General features: G+C 45.8%; 1 non-coding gene across 1 annotated transcript; it reads right to left on the bottom strand.

The window, feature by feature from the left end:
* Positions 1-9,973: 9,973 nt before the first annotated feature.
* LOC115029318 (small nucleolar RNA SNORA17) lies at positions 9,974-10,101 on the bottom strand. The gene has a single exon (XR_003834889.1). It is a non-coding gene; the product is annotated as a small nucleolar RNA SNORA17 (small nucleolar RNA).
* Between the last annotated feature and the right edge of the window lie 6,465 nt (positions 10,102-16,566).

Raw genomic sequence — 16,566 nt, 5'->3', positions numbered from 1 at the left:
AGAGTTAAATATGGATCTCTCTCTCTCTCTCTCTTCTCTCTCTCTCTCTCTCTCTCTCTCTCTCTCTCTCTCTCACACACACACACACACACACACACACACACACCTAAGAGGAAATAAAAAAAATACAAAGCCACCTTTGTGTACAACTCCGTTGTTACACTAGTGCCTTTAGTGATGTAGGATGCTGGTAGGTCTATGTACAGTTAGTATTTAACTTCCCTGATTGACAGATTTAAAAATCTTCTGTCAGAGGCTATGAGTCAGGGTTGGGTGTGTGTTTTTAAGTCATGATAGACCTCGTGAACTATAAACTTAGATGCAAATCCGAATATGTAGAAGTGCCCCGTCCCTGACGCCCGAATGCCTGGCTGGTCCATCTGTGTATAAGAAAGAACTGAAGCTTTTGAGCGAACAGCTGCAAATCCGAGCGTGTCAGCTCCTGATGACCATCTGCACCTCAGACCCTCAAAGGCAGACTTTCCTGTTTCGAAGTTTGAATGGATTCCTTTAAAATGTTATATTACAGGCTAGAGGGATGGCTCCGCGGTTAAGAACACTGATTGTTCTTCTAGAGGTCCTGAGTTCAATCCCCAGCCACCAAATGGTCCCTGTTATCTCTTTTTCTCTACTTATACCTCAAACAGTGCTTGCTTTTTCTTTTTAGTTTTGATTTCCTCCTTGGGACGTCCTCACTGTGTAGTCCCAAACCTCCTGTCTCCGAATCCCAAGTGCTGAGATCACGAGCGTCTCCCGACATTCCTGACCCTCCGACTTTCTTCTCTTCTCTTTCTTCCCACGTGGTCTTAGTCCCACCTGGCTGCGGCATCACCAGGCTTCCCACATTTCCTGCTTCTTGGTTGTCTCTAAAGACAGAGACAGCAGATGTGATCTTCTTCATTCACAGGATTTTCCCACTACTGCTCCAGTGAAGCAGAAAGCAGGACAAAGTTAGCAAAATACAGGAGGGGAACTTATCGTGTGGACCTCCTGCCTGCAAAGAAGAAAAAACTATATTGCAACCAAACTTACAGCATTGGGTACAGTGGTACAGAGTGGAGATGTTTGCACATGGGTGTGTGCATGGGTAGAGGAACAGCCCCAGGCCTGGGCTATTTACTCTTTTGTTCTGTGGTGGAGCTGTGCCATCTACAACAGCAGCCCAGCAAGAACCTGTAGAGGTCACTGAATTCAACCCTAGCTTCCAATGCTTTGTGGAGGGCAGCCTTGAAGCCAAACAGGATGGAGATCTGTCCGTGCTTTGACTTCTGTGTGCACCAATCTTCCCCATCGACAGTAGATCAGCCAATGACCAGGTGAGATGATTCAGCTTTGTGGGTCATTCAATTTCTTATTCTTATTGACCATGACCGTGTCCCTTTAATGCCTTGCCGTCCTATCTAATCTTTAACACTATTAATGCATTTCTTTTCCGATTAGCCTCCATTTGATTTATCTTTTACAGATAAACGGAGCCATCAACAGCTATTTCCTGCCAGTCAACCTTGTTCTGTGTCTGGCCCATAGAAGTCTGAGATTTTCTATCTTAGTCTATCTCCCAGATCTCTGGGGTTGTGTTGATCCAACTTTCTTATCATGTCAAGTGTTAATCTTCTTTTAGTGATTGCCAAGCTAAAGTACTTTAGACATAAATGAATACCCTGACCTGTCATTTCAAGTCCACACACAGTCCGGGGCCTGCCTGCTCGTTCTGTGGGCACAGTTCTACTTAAAATGGAAAGAGCGTGAGCAAAGCTTCCAGGGTCACATAAGACGTACAATCCTTGGAAAGAATGCCTGCATATTTCATTCAGGGGTCTACAGATAATTAATCCAAACTCGGCATGAGAGGTTATGACAGTTGATATTGATCGAGAGCTTACAGTAAGTTAGATGTGATCCTAATCACTCTATGTAGATTTATTTCATTTAATCTTTATGTGTTAAGGGCAATCTCTGCCCCTCTTCATCTCTGGAAACAGGGAAACGCAGCACTTAATACCTGCTCAAGCCAGGAGTGAGCAGCTACGGGTCAGTGACTTAGAAATTAGTCAGAGTATCCAGTATCCCAACGTCTGCCCAATTACCCCTTCCACTGGGAAGACAACCTGACAGGAAGCATGGAGCAGTGCAAAGCTCTTCACCTATGAGAGCCCTGGGCCAGGGTCCAACTATGTCCTCCAAGGACATTTCCCAATGAGCTTAGTCTTCAACTGAGACCTGCTTGCTACGGTGCCCATTATGCCCAGTCATATCTCCAGCTGAGAAACAAACATTATCTCACCCAGGTCTTGGGGAGGGTTTTGATCTCGACCACAGTACTGCACAAGCTGGATGAGGGGATGCTGGCAGGGGGGACCACAGGGTTCTTCTGAGAGAGTCAGAAGTTGTTCCCCTCAGGTCTCTTCATGGCTCCTCACAAGCCAGCTCTATTCCAAGTCTGCAGTTCCCTGTCACTATTCTTGCCCCCATTATTTCTTACCAAGAATCAGCAACCATTGACTGTTCCAAGCCAAGGGGAAGCCCGAGCATCGAGCAGAACTATGGCGAGGGTTAACTATGATGATGCTGAGTAGACAGGCTCTCTCTCACCCTATGTAGAGAGCCACATTCAATAAATTGTCTCTTGTAGCTCAGGAAACAAAATGTCTGAACTTTAGTTCAGCCCCAGGGCACCTTCTTTTTCCTTTTTGTCTGCTTTCCTTTTTGAAAGGAAAAAACTACGATGAGAAACCAAATATAGAGGGAAATTCCCAGCCACAGGCTGAAACTTGCAGAGACCCATTCTATTCAACTTGCAACCTAGTAGAAACACTTCAAGAAAACCATCGGCCACCCTTTGTACTGTGAGTTAGTCAACACCTACCGCTGTCTGTGCAGGACAGAGCTAGGGTAGATTCAAGTTGTCAGTGGAGTTTGAGACTCTCACTGGGCAAGTTTGTAAAACAACAGGAAAGCTGTGCGCAACAGAGAGAAGACCAGAAGAGCGAGCTCTGAGCTTGGACTGACCGATGCTTGGGATCTGCAAAGCTGGAAAAGATGAGAGAGTCTAGAGGGTAAGGAGGTGTTGCAAGGTAAAACAGGGCAATGGGGAGTCAAGCTGAGAATGAACTTGCACTCCTAGAATTAAAAGAACAAGAGAAACAGCAGCTCCCAGGCAGCTGGAAGGACCAGATGATGGAAGAGCCCGAGGCTTCAGAGAGGCTCCTGCAGACTTCCTGTTGGCCGACCCAGTACTCACAGTCCTGCCTGTCCAATCCCACAGGAAGTCACCATTTTTAAATAAGTGACAATGTGAGTTGAGGTAGCTGCCATTCCTTACTTCCCAGACTTTTCTCCAGTGTGGTAGGAGGAGAAATGCCTGTCGAAATCCACCCCCTACTGAAGGTCACGATGTCCCGGCATATCAGGTAAAAGCACCCATGTGAAACGTGGCCCGATGTCCTGACACTTTAACAAAATAAAAATTATGAACCTATTAGTTTTCCAAATAAGGGAGAGAAGTTCTATTGGATGAATAACTCCCAAGTCTGGCAGAGAGTGGCCGGGTGCTTTCTGTAAGGCCCTCGTCTGGCAGCTGCTCCTTGGTATTTATCACTTGGCACCCTCAACCGACCACATATTATTGCTTAATTAAAGTGCTGCTTTTAATAGATCAATAGGCCTGCTTCTAGGAGCTGCCACAATGACACCTATGCTTTTATTCGGAGAGGTTGGAGGGAGTCAGAATGGTGATGTCCCGGGACTCGCTGAGCTCAGTGAAAAAACCACATGATACAACATGCCGTCTTGTGTCCCGGTACAGGCAACTCAAATCTCTGCTGTTTGAAATGGAAAGAAAAACCCCAGCCAATTCAAACTGATGATCTGGCTCTTGTTTCTGAAGTAGGCGGGGTTTACATGAGGCCTTTTCCTGCCTCTCCTGCGCTCCTGCATAGGTGAATCCCCCGGCTTGGAGCCTTTCTGGGCTGCAGCCAAGAAGCTTGGGAGGGGCCAAGGCAGGGTGTGAGAAGCTGGCCCCATAAGGCAGCTTCGTGTGCTTTTCCGCTCTCTGAGAACCCCCCATGCTCTCTCCTTTCTGCTATTTCCTAGAAAATGCATCTCAAACAAGAACACAGTGACCCCTGAGAACCTGACCCCAAATACAGACTCGGCCTCAGGAAAAAGATGAACATAAATTTGAAACTTTGAAGAAAGCTTTGGAAGACTGGAGGAGAATCTTTCGGAACTTTCTCAGACCCTGAATTACAAACTTTCCCTTAGCTTCTCTCCAGAGAACAAGGGAAAATGACAACTGCCATTTGCAGGGACGCTGAGAAGTCTATACAACCCACAGGGTGTTTTGTGTGGCACCCAGAGCTTCCACGGTGCCAACAAGTGCGTGCCTACAGCACAGCTTCGCCCTGGAGAAAGTCCCGGGCATCTGAGACATGTCTCCTTGTTGGCAGTGGCCATGGAAGAGCTTATTCTGACATATGCCTTGTCCTGCCCCTTTCCAGGTGCCACTCATGAGTTATAAAGGATGCCTGTCACTTTAGACGGGATTCTTTCCTGCTACAAGTGAATTTCTGGAGGACGGTTTGAAGAGGTGTTTGTGTGTATGCACGCGCATACACGTGTGTGTGCATACATGTATACCTGCACGTGTGCTCATGTGTGTGTAGGAGTGCATGTGTGTGCATGTACATGTGAGTGATTATATGTGTGTGTGTGTATGAGTGTCTGTCTGAGGGCATATATGTGTATGTGTGTGGGTGTGTATGCATATTTGTGTATGAATGTGTGTGTGTGTGTAGGTGAGTGTGTGCACACATGCCCATACATGCACACACATTCGGGAGCCATCCACCTTGTTTTTGGACACAGAGTTTCTCACTAGCCTGGAACTTACCATGGAGGTATCCCGGCTGTTCAGCGAGCTCCTCTTGCCTTGGCCTCCCCAGGTCTAGGATAACTGCTGTAGAAACCCCAGCAAAGGGTTCTTACCTGGTTCTGGTTCATCAGATTCATGTCCTCCTGCTTGCTTGGCAAGCACTGGGCCAAGAATGATTTCCCCGGGCCCAGGAGACTTAGCTTTTTAATCTTTCAGTTTGAGTGTAATCACTTCTGATCAGATCTTAAACCCTCCCCCAAACATATCGGTGTGTCCCCTGGCGCCGCAGTGCTGAAAGCTCCGCCCCCTTTCTCTATCAATGTGCAGTATGAACAAAACTGCTTCACACGGAAAGAAGCCACAGGTGCAGAGACAGTCCCAAGTGACAGCATCAGTTCATGGGATGAGCTGGCCCCGGTGACTCAACTTGAACAAAGCAACCCTGGCTACCTACCCAGGGAGATAAATTAGGAACCAGGACATCTGCCTTGCCCAGAGAGCCAACAACACCCTGCCACACAGCTTCAGGGGCCTGTGGCTTAGTCAGGGTTCATTCCAGGCTGTCGTTCTAAATCCAAGTGACAGCCATCAGTAGTGACCCAAGTGAGCATAGATCGTCACACGCCCTGCTGAATGGCTGGCATTGTGTGATCTTAGCTTTCCCTTAGCTAAGGGAAAACCAAGGTGAGAAAACCAAGGCTTAGCCAGGGCAGGTACCGCCCTCGAGGCCAAACCTGGCCACCCAACGTCATTCCTGCATCCCCTGGTCCTTCCCAGGAGGTGATTATCCCTCCCCTGCGACAACCTTCTGCCGCCATGCCAGTTTTTAACTCTAAGCTGTATGATAAAATAAAATGCCCCACTACTAACTACATTTTGGTCACCCTATGGACAGTTTAATGGGCTGTTTCTTCAAAGAAAATACACATAAACACACAGCCTTTCCATTAAAAAGCTAGCACTCGACTGAGAACACAGAACTTGGAAGACTTTTGGTTTGTTGTTGTTGTTGTATTTTATTATACCTGGAATGTATAAAAGATGCCAGTACAACATTGTACAAAGCCAGTTACTCGAACCAAGTCAAAAAGTAAAGATTAAAATGCCAGAAAAAAATGGATCAGATGAAATTCATCCTTGTTCTACAGGAGTCCCTCCTCCACGAAACTTTTATTCCTTTTTTATAAATCTGTAGGTCCTCCTGGCGTAGCTCATCTACTTTCTCCGAGGGGTTGGTAATATGGCTCAGAAGGTTACAGTGCTTTCTGCCAAGCCTGAGGACTCGAGTTCAATCCGTGGGGTCCACAGGATGGAGAGGGAACCATTTCTCCTATGTTGTCCGCTCATCTTTACATGTGAGCACACACCGGTGCCATTTACTTGTGAAATAAGAAAAAAGCTTATGCAGCATGCTAAAGAAGGGCAGTTTACATGGTCCATATTCTTTTAGGTATCAGCTTTTCTGCACTTTAGGTCTGACATGTCCAGAGCATCCAGAACAGGATGTGACAAATCCTAAGGACATGCTACACAGGCAACATCTTCTGCCACTATCAGCTGCCTCAAGAATGCCCTGCTGCAAATCGGTGTGTATAGCAAGAAGAAAGCTTGAATGGAGTGGCCAGCATGCATGTATGTTATATGTGTGTGTGTGCACTTGCACACACATGCATACACACATACACACATATACACACACATTTATACATATACATGCACACACATTCATAACCACACATACATACATACACATGCATGTACGCTTATACACACATACATACACATACGTACACACACATACATATACATTCATACACATACATGCACACTTATACATGTGCATACACACATACACACAAGTACACACATATATATACACACATATATACACATGCACACACATATATGTACACATATACACATGCACACGCATTTATACACACATACACATGCAAACATATACACACATACATACATACACATTCATACACACACATGCACACTTACACACGTGCATACACATGCACACATACAAGCATGCACATGTGTTCTCAGGCACCTTTTCTTCTTCATTCTCCACCATTTCCTTAAAACTTCACTTCAGTAGCCAGTCATGACCCTAGCGTTTCTGAGAACGAAAGGAAAGACCAACTGATACAAAGGGAATTAAAGCAACCTTAGTGAGAAACCAAGCCTGGGAGTGTAATAATTGCCTGGGTTCGGCGCTTCCCCGCGATAAATGAGTAAACTTTAAATGTATCTCTGAGATGCACTATCACAGACATTGCCACGGGCAAGTTTTATCCACGATGAAACAGCACGGCCCAGTGAGATAAAGATGATAGAGGAGGTGCTATCGGGTGGCAGCCGGGTAATTACAACGCTCTATTTGGGCTCTGTAGCGATGCCGCCTGTGATAAGTGGGGAATAATGAAGAAAGCGGGTGGTGATAAAGCGGAATCTAAATGGTAGAAAATAGCCTATCATAGCCCACAGCCCTCTGAGCGCCTACGGGGACTTGGAACTATCTTCCTCAGCTTTCATCCACAGGGGGAAAAAATACTCTCTCTGTCTCTCTCTTCTTCCTCCGCTAAATTTATGTCTGGCAGGACAAAAGGAAATGGTGAAAGGAAATCAACGGTGTGTGAAGAGAATATGACCTTTGCAAATAGCTCTGAAGGTCACGATGTGATTGCTTTAAAATAATTATATCCCGTTATCTTCTCTGCAGTCACAAAAGATACGAGAACAGTTCTTCGGTGTGATTTGGCACAAATTTGTTGGGGATCATGGCTAATAAAAGGTCAAGTAAAGCATTTCTAATTGGAGCCCGTCAAGGATGGCTTGGGTGGACCACTCCAGTCATTGTTACAATTGAGCCGAACTTTGATTAAGGCAGAAGACAGACCATGAGACCATTCATCACATGCAAGGGAACAGGCTGCTGTGGCTGATGCTTTAGGTCTGGAGTCTTAAAACACAACAACCTGTGCAGCAGCTGGGTGCTTTAACTTTGGTCCTTTGGCCATTTAATGCAGTGGCAGTCCAGCCTTTCACGGGGGACTGAGTGTAGATTGATTTTGTTTGTTTATTATGCCTGAAATCATTCTGACCTTCACAGTGATAGTGTATGGAATCAAATAGAAAACATTGTGTGTGTGTGTGTGTGTGTGTGTGTGAGAGAGAGAGAGAGAGAGAGAGACAGAGACAGAGACAGAGACAGAGACAGAGACAGAGACAGAGACAGAGACAGAGATGAAATCAACATATTATAAAATTCAGCTTTCAGAGAGTCCTACTCAGTACCTCTTACTTCATTTCCAGTGTATAAAATTCACACTCAGTGCCTCCTTGTTCGTTTCTAGTGCCATGTAACTGTAAACAGATTTACCTGCAGACCGCTCAGTCATTCCACAAAGATACCCCAGACCCGTCAGTAGCTGCTCTTATTTCTTCCCCGTTCCTAGTACCAGAAAATAGATTAAGCAGTCACTAATTTTTTCTCTATTTCAATGGATTTGCCTATGTTGGGTATCTCCTTTAAATGGGATAGTACATAGCTTGGGAGTCTGGCTTACTTCACCTAGCATGCTTTCAAGGTCTATCCATGGTGTAGTGTATACTTTGTTACTTTTGAAAAAACTTTTATTGGTTCTTTGTGAGTCTCTCTTCATGCACCCCAATCCTGCTCATCTTCCACAATCCTTGTCCCTGCCCTCCATCCTTGCAACCACGTTCCGCAACAGGGGGGAAAAAAAACCTTCCAAATGGAAGCTGTAGTGTGTCACACTGTGCCCCGGAGGAGGCATCTCTCCCTTGTCTGAGCTACTGTGCTGCCCAGGGGAGATGCAGGACTCGCTCTGCTGAGCTCTGCAGCAGTTGAGGAAGCTGGCCAGCTCTCCTGCTCTGATGACTTCAGAGCCAGCACTTCTGCCTGTCATAGGTGGCAGGGGGCTAGGGGGGTGGGCATCTCTCCCTTGATCGTTTCACCGCATGGCAGATAATGGCAGGGCTAGCTCTCCCACACTCACACCCTTGGGCCAACCCCACCACCAGGGTCATCTTTACTGTGCTGCCCAGGTAAGGTGTCGGACCTGCTCTCCTGAGTGCTGTGGCTGGTGAGGGGCAGGGACAGCTCTCCTGCTGCCATGGTCCCAAAACCAGATTTCTTGCCTGCTGCAACTGGTAAGGGTAAGAAAAGAGGAAGGTATCTTTCCCTCAGCCACACTACTGCATAGGAAATGAGTGTTAGGGCCAGGCCTCCCAAACTTCACATCCTCAGGGCCAGTTCATCTGCAACTCCCACAGTGTGCAGGGCCCGCTCTGTACTGCAGCAGGCTAGAAGCAGGGTTGGCGCGCCCATTCTCCTGTCCCAGGGCCAGCGCTCCCATGATACCCAGGAGTGGACTGAAGCCAGTTTTGCACAGCCCTCAGACATCAGCATATCCCAGAGCAGCAGCCCAGATAGGGATATCTTCCTGATTCTGGGTAACAGATGCCCTGCTACTGTAGAGCCACAGATCCAGCACAGGCCTGGACCCCACCATGGTCCCTGGTGGCATCACTGGCTACTCACATCAGGCTGTTCCTCACTGCCAGCTTGGCTTCTCTTCATTGTGTCCACTTTCTTTTGATTCTCATTGTCTTCCATTTTTCTATTACTGACTTGCTCCTTTAAGTGGCATCTGGGGTCTCTGAGTGTGTGGGGTCATCTCAGGAGTGGTCTCACGAGTGTTATGCCCCATTCTTGAATGAGGAAGCAGGTCAGGGGTCATCTCGGGTGTGGTCTGCCCTCTCCAGACCCATGCAGCACCCGACTGCATAGCACCCAACTGTTCAGCACTCGACTATTGACCATCTGTCAAGCTCCCTGCCTAGGCTCCATGGTGCCTGTATGGTGGTCATCTTTGGTTTGTTCCTTGTCCCAAATGCCCTAGTGGCCTCAGGTGAGGTTGATCTGTCTCCAGCTCAGCCCCACCCAGGGCCCTCAGTCCCAGGTGGTGTTCTTTAGTGTCAGGCTTGCTCTTGGTCCTGGGAGCCATAACTGTTGGCATACATGATGCCTAACTGGTGGTTGACTCAAGTTCACATTTTTCAGGAAGTGTTAGACCATTCAGATGTTCATATGTTAGAACACTGAGTGTAGAACTACATAGCCTCTCTCCTCACTGGCACCGATCGACACACATGTGACACAGCATCCACACCTGTGACACTTTAGGGGCAGACACCTGCATTACTTCTAAAGCTGGGTGATATCTCATTGTGAGCACACAGCACAGGTTCACCCCTTTGTTGGTTGATGCACTCTTTGGATTTTCATGTTCTTGCTGTAGTACATGAGGCTGTCATGAACACTTCTCTGTGTGCCCTTTGGGGATATACTTAGTGGTAGAACTGCTGGTCACTGTGGAAAGTGGGGCTCTCGTGAGCACACATTCAACATTATTGATCATATTGGAATTCCATGTGCGTCTTTCTGAGGAATATTGTCAGGTTTTGGTATAAATAGCACCATTCCCAGGTAGAATGTTTCGGGTACCAATTCTCTACCTCATCCCCTGTGGTCTAAGTTCAAACCTTGGCTCTATAATGTCTCAGGCAATCTATTTCATTCCCTATGTCATAATTTCCTCATCTGTGGGATAAGATTAGTAATTACTTCACAGGGTCGTAGTGAAAATTAAACTGTTGAATGCATAGGTGCTCTGTAAGTCAGCTTTCTCCGCCTATGCCAAAATCCTTGAGACAGTCAACCCAAAAGTCAACAGACTGCTGCTTTGTAGTCTGTGGTGATGGAGAAGAACATCATGGCAGGAGTGAACTGTAGGGGAAGAGCTGACTATATCACTACAGCCAGAAGGGAACAGAGACAGGACAGGATTGTGACTCCAATAGTCCCTTCCAGGTTATGTCCCCAGTGACTTCCTTCTACTAGGTCCTACTTCCTGGAGAGTTTACCACCTTGAAAGCACCGTTGGCTGCCCCACAAATCACTGCACACATGAACCTCTGTAGATAATCCAGAATGCGAACTAAAGCACCAACCTGTATGTAGAAAAGATGGCCTCTTCCAGAGGACCCAAGTTCCATCCCCAGCACATGTATGTCAGCTCACAACATCTGTAACTTTGGTCCTAGGGGACCTGGTGGCTTCTTTTGGCCTCCTTGAGCACCAGGCATGCAAGTGGTGCACAGACATACATGTAGGCAGAACACTCATGCAGTTGGCTATAAGCATCTGTATCTGTCTCTGAGCTGCTAGTAGAGCCCCTCAGAGAACGGTTTTGCTAGGCTGTCACAACATATCATTAGTAATGGCGTCAGGGTTTGGTGCCCACCCATGGGGATGGATCCCAAGTTGGGCCAGTCACTTGTGGGCCATTCCTTCAGTCTCTATTCCATTTTTGTCTTTGCATTTTTTTTACCAAGGAACAATTCTGGGTCAAAATTTTGAAGGTGGGTTGATGTGCCCATCCCTCCATGGGGGTCCTGTCTAACTACTGGAAGTGGGATATTCAGGTGCTATCTCCTCACTGTTGGACATTTCAGCTAAGGCTACTTACACTGAGTCCTAGGTGCCTCTCAAATCCCAGATCTCTGGTATTTTCTAGCGTTTCCCCCAACCCTGGCCCCTACCCCAGCAACAGAATATTTCCATTCATTCTCCTGGCCCTCTGGACTTCTTGCTTGTCTCCTCTTATATCTGATTCTGCTCACCTTTCCCCCTCTCCATCTGCTCTGCCACTCAGGTCCCTCCCTCCCTCTGCCTCCCATGATTATTTTGTTCCCCCTTCTAAGTGGGATTCAAGCATCCTCACTTGGGCCTTCCTTCTTTTTAACTTCTTATAGTCTGTGGGGTGTATCATGGGTATTCTGTACTTCTTTGGCTAATATCCACTTATTAGTGAGTACGTCCCATGCATGTCCTTTTGGGTCTGGGTTACCTCACTCAGGATGACATTTTCCAGTTCCATCCATTTGCCTGAAAAATTCATGATGAGCTCGTGTTTAATAGCTGAGTAGTACTCCATTGTGACAATGAACCACATTTCCTGTATCCATTCTTCGGTTGAGAGACATCTGGGTTCTTTCCAGTTTCGGGCTATTGTGAATAAGGCTGCTATGAACATAGTGAAGCACTTTTTTTCCCCATTTCTTTGTTTAACTTCATTTTTATGTATGTGCATGCACACACAGTGGAGGTCCCAGGTGAACTTGCAGGGGTCAGTTATCTCCGTCTACAGTGTGGATTCCAGGAATTTGATTCAGGTCTTCAAGTTTTGTAGCACGAACCCTTTATCCACTAAATTATCTTGCTGGCCCCTTGATAAGTTATTTTAGTTGGCTTGTCTGTCTAACTAGGCTGAGAATCACTGAGGGTGGGAAGTACATGTACACACACTATTTGCTGTTCAGGCCTGAGTTGGACATGAACAGATGCTTGCCTTTAATCCCATCACTTGGGAGGCAGAGGCAGGAGGCTCAACGTGAGTTCTAGGCCAGCCAGGGATACACAGTAAATACCTGTTCAAAAAGAAAGAGTACGGGGTGTGTGCAGAAATGGTTGAAACTGATAACTTCCCTAGTAACAGACTCCACTAAATTAGATATATTCATGTCTAGAGAAGCCTGGGTCAACCCTGCAAACTGTCACCAGAACACACCAGTGCAAGTGTCCTCCTTACAAGATGGGTAAGTGGCTGAGAATGAAAATTTTTGGTCTCAGGAGAGTGATAGGAGAGGCATAAGAAATGGAACTCTCTTTTCTTCTTTTTATCCTTCTTTCTTTTCATCCTTTTTTTTTTGAGAGTTACCTTGCAACTTGCTCACAGAAGCTGAAATGATTTACCCTTCAACTCTGAACAAACTATTTTCACTAAGCCCTCATAATTCAGCTAGCTTAAGTCCTTGACAAATTGAACAAAGCCATAGATAAGCAGGCCTGATCGTGGACCGAGAGTCCTGTGCTTAAGAAGTCTCTGCATCATGGGCCTGGTCATTAGAGAGAGGGCCCAATAAAGCACTAATGACAGCCAGCAATCACAACAACAACGACGTGCTTAACAATCACAAGACTGTACTTATCTCCCGCCTTTCATCCGTGGATCTAAACGCTCTTCAATCACTAATGACAGGCGACATCCCTGTGAGGTGAGTATTCTCAGTACTCAGAAAGCAGGCCAGCCAACTGTCAATAGTCATACAAAAGGAACAAGTTTAAGATCAAGTTGCACAAATGGGTGTTGTGACAGTCCCCAGGTCTCCTGTCAGCAGCTCTGCAAGCCACGATATTACATGACCTCATTGAGACTCCAGACCGGCAAAGGAAATGGCCACCAGTTCTGTAGGATTCAGGCATCATGTTATATGCCATTGCTGAAGACAAAACATCTCCCATAAAGATAATTCTGCCAAGACTCAACCCATAATCAATTGCCACATTGGTTTGACTTGAAGGAAAAACTTGATCTGGTATTTTTTTTCCTGGTGTGTTCTTGTAAATGAGATGATTTTTTTACAAAGCCCTGGGAATCTTTTCATGAAGAGTTTCATGAGGGTCATCAAAAGATATGCTTCCACGGATAGGCTAGGAACAGGACAGTGTCGGGGAAGCATTGTGCCAAGGTGGCTACGTGGCTATTTCTTATGATGATCCTGTGACATCGAAAACCCTCAGACAAACCACAACAAATCAAAGTGGAATCCAATCCAACAAACCACCAAAAACCAAGGAAGCAGGGAGAAGGTTGGGCTCGTGTGATGGGGAAGTGTTTTCTAGACATCTGAAATGCCTACATGCACGTGTCTATGCAAAGAGAGGATGAAGCCACTCCTGTGTCTTCTCGACGGCTGCTGAGCTTCTCCGTTCTCACTTTTTGAAAAACACCTTTCATTTATATCAGAGGTTTTGAATGATAATGCATTAGTGTCTTTCTTTAAGAATATCATTTTTAAAAGATTTTTTCTTTTGCATTCACAAATGTGAATGGTGTCTGTGTGTGTATATATATGTGTATGTGTGTGAGTGGTATGTGCATGCATGTGTGTGTATTGTATGTGTGTTACAAGTGGTACATGTGTGAGTGAGTGCATATGTGTGTGAGTGCTGTGTGCACATGTGTGTATGTGTGTTTGTGTGTGTGTACAAGTGGTGTGTGTGTGAGTGAATATGTGTATATGTGTGAGTGCTGTGTGCACCTGTGTGTATGTGTGTGTGAGTGAGTGAATATGTGTGTATGTGTGTGTGCAAGTGTGTGTGTGTGTGTGTGTGTGTGTGTGTGTGTTGCATACACATGTGGGTGCCAGAAGAGGGCTTTGTTCCCTGGAGCTGGAGTTGCAGGCAGTGTGAGCTTCCAGATCCAAGTGCTTGGAGTCAAACTCAGATCAAAGACATTCTTAACAGCTGCACTATCTCTCCAGCTTCAAGAATCTCTTTATGTCTTATATCAGCTTCTAATTCAAAACACCTAGGATACATGATGCCTCATTAAGATCTATGTGCATGTAACGAATTTGGGATATCATCAATTAATAGTGGAATTCATTTGATGTATGAATTTCGGCTTTCATGAAACCTCACCTGACACTATTAATTGCACTCAGAATAAAAAGCACACTCACCCTGCATCCTGACCTGGCTCCTGTCCGAATCCCTCAAATCCCTGTAGCAACCTGCTTGCTTCTTTCACTTAACTGGGTGAAAGGGCATCTTCACACGTACAGGTATCCAACTGTGATCATTACATGGTACCTATACGGCATTTTCACATATACAGGTATTCAACTGTTATCATTACGTGGTACTTGTACGACATAGAGGAGAAAACTGAGACTCACATCTATCAAGGGGAACCTCAGCCAAGATCAAAAGACAGTTGGTAGAGAATTTGGACTGGAATTGGAGCCAAACGTCAGTCATCGTTTCTCTGGTCCCTACACTGGCCCTCTAGAAAGTAGGTGTCTTTGAAGGATAAAGTATGATGACTCGCCTCCCTGTAAGTTTTAGCAGTGAAGGATGGACTGATTAATAAACAGAAGAGATCACTCAGAACCCCCCTACTCTACATTACTTAAAAAAACAAAAACAAAAACATTCTGTCAGCGTTGCCTTCGGTGAATAGCTGTACTTGTTCCAGAGATAGAACATCTAGTTAGTTTCTAGGTCCACTAACCAGAAAACCAGTCTTGCTAAAAACTGAAGGGAAGATGGAGGTTGAAGAAGGGGAGGTGTGAACGATCCCAGATCAAACGATCCTTGTACAGAGAACATCATAATAAAATCCATGATTCTGTTTGCTTACTTATCACCTTAAGATGTGGTGGCATATGTATGCCCTGTAATCACAGCACTGAGGAACTGCAGGTAGGATCAGGACTTGAGGGTCATTCTTGACTACATAGCAAGTTCAAGACAAGCCAGGGCTAAATGAAGTGTTGTCTCAAAAGAAATTAAATTCAAAATATATTTTAAGTTCAGAATGTTTTCTTGCCTTTTGATTTGTTCCTTGAGTCCCTGCCTCCCCAGGCGTCTCTATCCCTTTGTTGAACAAACCTGAAACCCTGGTCGTTTTTACCTTGCTGGTCATCACTCCTAGGCTTTAATCTGCCCCTTTAGTTACATACACATACCTCATTTGATCCACCCCATTGCTTACACAAATGCTGCCCCGTGCCTATGCCAGCCCTGACCCCCTTCTACTTACATCCTCACTTCTTGAGAACCTGACAGCCATGTGGTTAAAAGGACACACAGACCCAGTGACTTTTTTCACAAGATTTCCATCCTACTTTAACTATTTGTACAGATTCGTTGAGAAGGCTCTGTCATGGAATACAACTCTGAAGGAAGACTCTAGTGGGGGAGAGTACATGCTATGTTATAAATGGGAGGGTGGGGCATTGGCTCCCAAAGGCTGCCTGCCATACAACAGGCTAGGTGACTTCAAGTGGTAGGCATTTATTGGCTTATCACTTTGGAGGCAGGGTGGGGCTCTGTAATCGAGGCATCAGCAGTGCCTTGCTCCCCATGGAGACTCTGGTGGGCGTTTCTTACATAACTGCCTAGTTCTAGTGATTGCTAAATGTCCCCCGGGGTAATGGTTCTCAACCTGTGGGTCGAGACCCCTTTGTCAACACTTTAGTTTGCACAAAAAATATTATTTACATTATGTTTCATAGAATAGCAAAATCATAGTTATGAAGTAACAATAAAATGATTTTATGGCAGGAGGTGGGGTCACCACAATGTGAGAAGCTATATTAAATGGTTGCAGCATTAGGAAGGTTGAGAACCACTGCAGAGGGTTCCCTCTGCTCCAGTTTTCTCACAGAGGGATCTCTCTGTATTTTTGCATTGAAAACCACCTCTCCTTCTTCTTGTTTCAATTATGAGACTCAGGTCCACTGTAGTCCACTGTAGCTTCATCTTAACGTTCTGAATTAGAAAGTTTACATGAATTTCAGGGCTCCCCTTTCAAGCACTGTGATTGCCTCTTCCAGTCGAGGCCTTTCAGGTGCTCAGAGTCTAAATGGCTAGATCCACCCTCTCAGAGCCTGGCTTTGGGACAAAATTTCATTAGATCTCTGTTATTTCATACTTAAAATTCTAGTGGTATCTGTGTCATATGGCTGCCGTCAGGGTCATATGAGATCATGGAACCAAAAGTCCCCAGCTTAGCATGGAGTGGGTT

The sequence above is a fragment of the Mus caroli genome, unplaced genomic scaffold (assembly GCF_978045245.1).
Source record: "Mus caroli unplaced genomic scaffold, Mus_caroli_1 scaffold_12, whole genome shotgun sequence".
Lineage (NCBI taxonomy): Eukaryota > Metazoa > Chordata > Mammalia > Rodentia > Muridae > Mus > Mus caroli.
The sequence above is the reverse complement of the archived record's forward strand: the minus strand, read 5'-3'. Positions and strand labels throughout refer to the sequence as shown.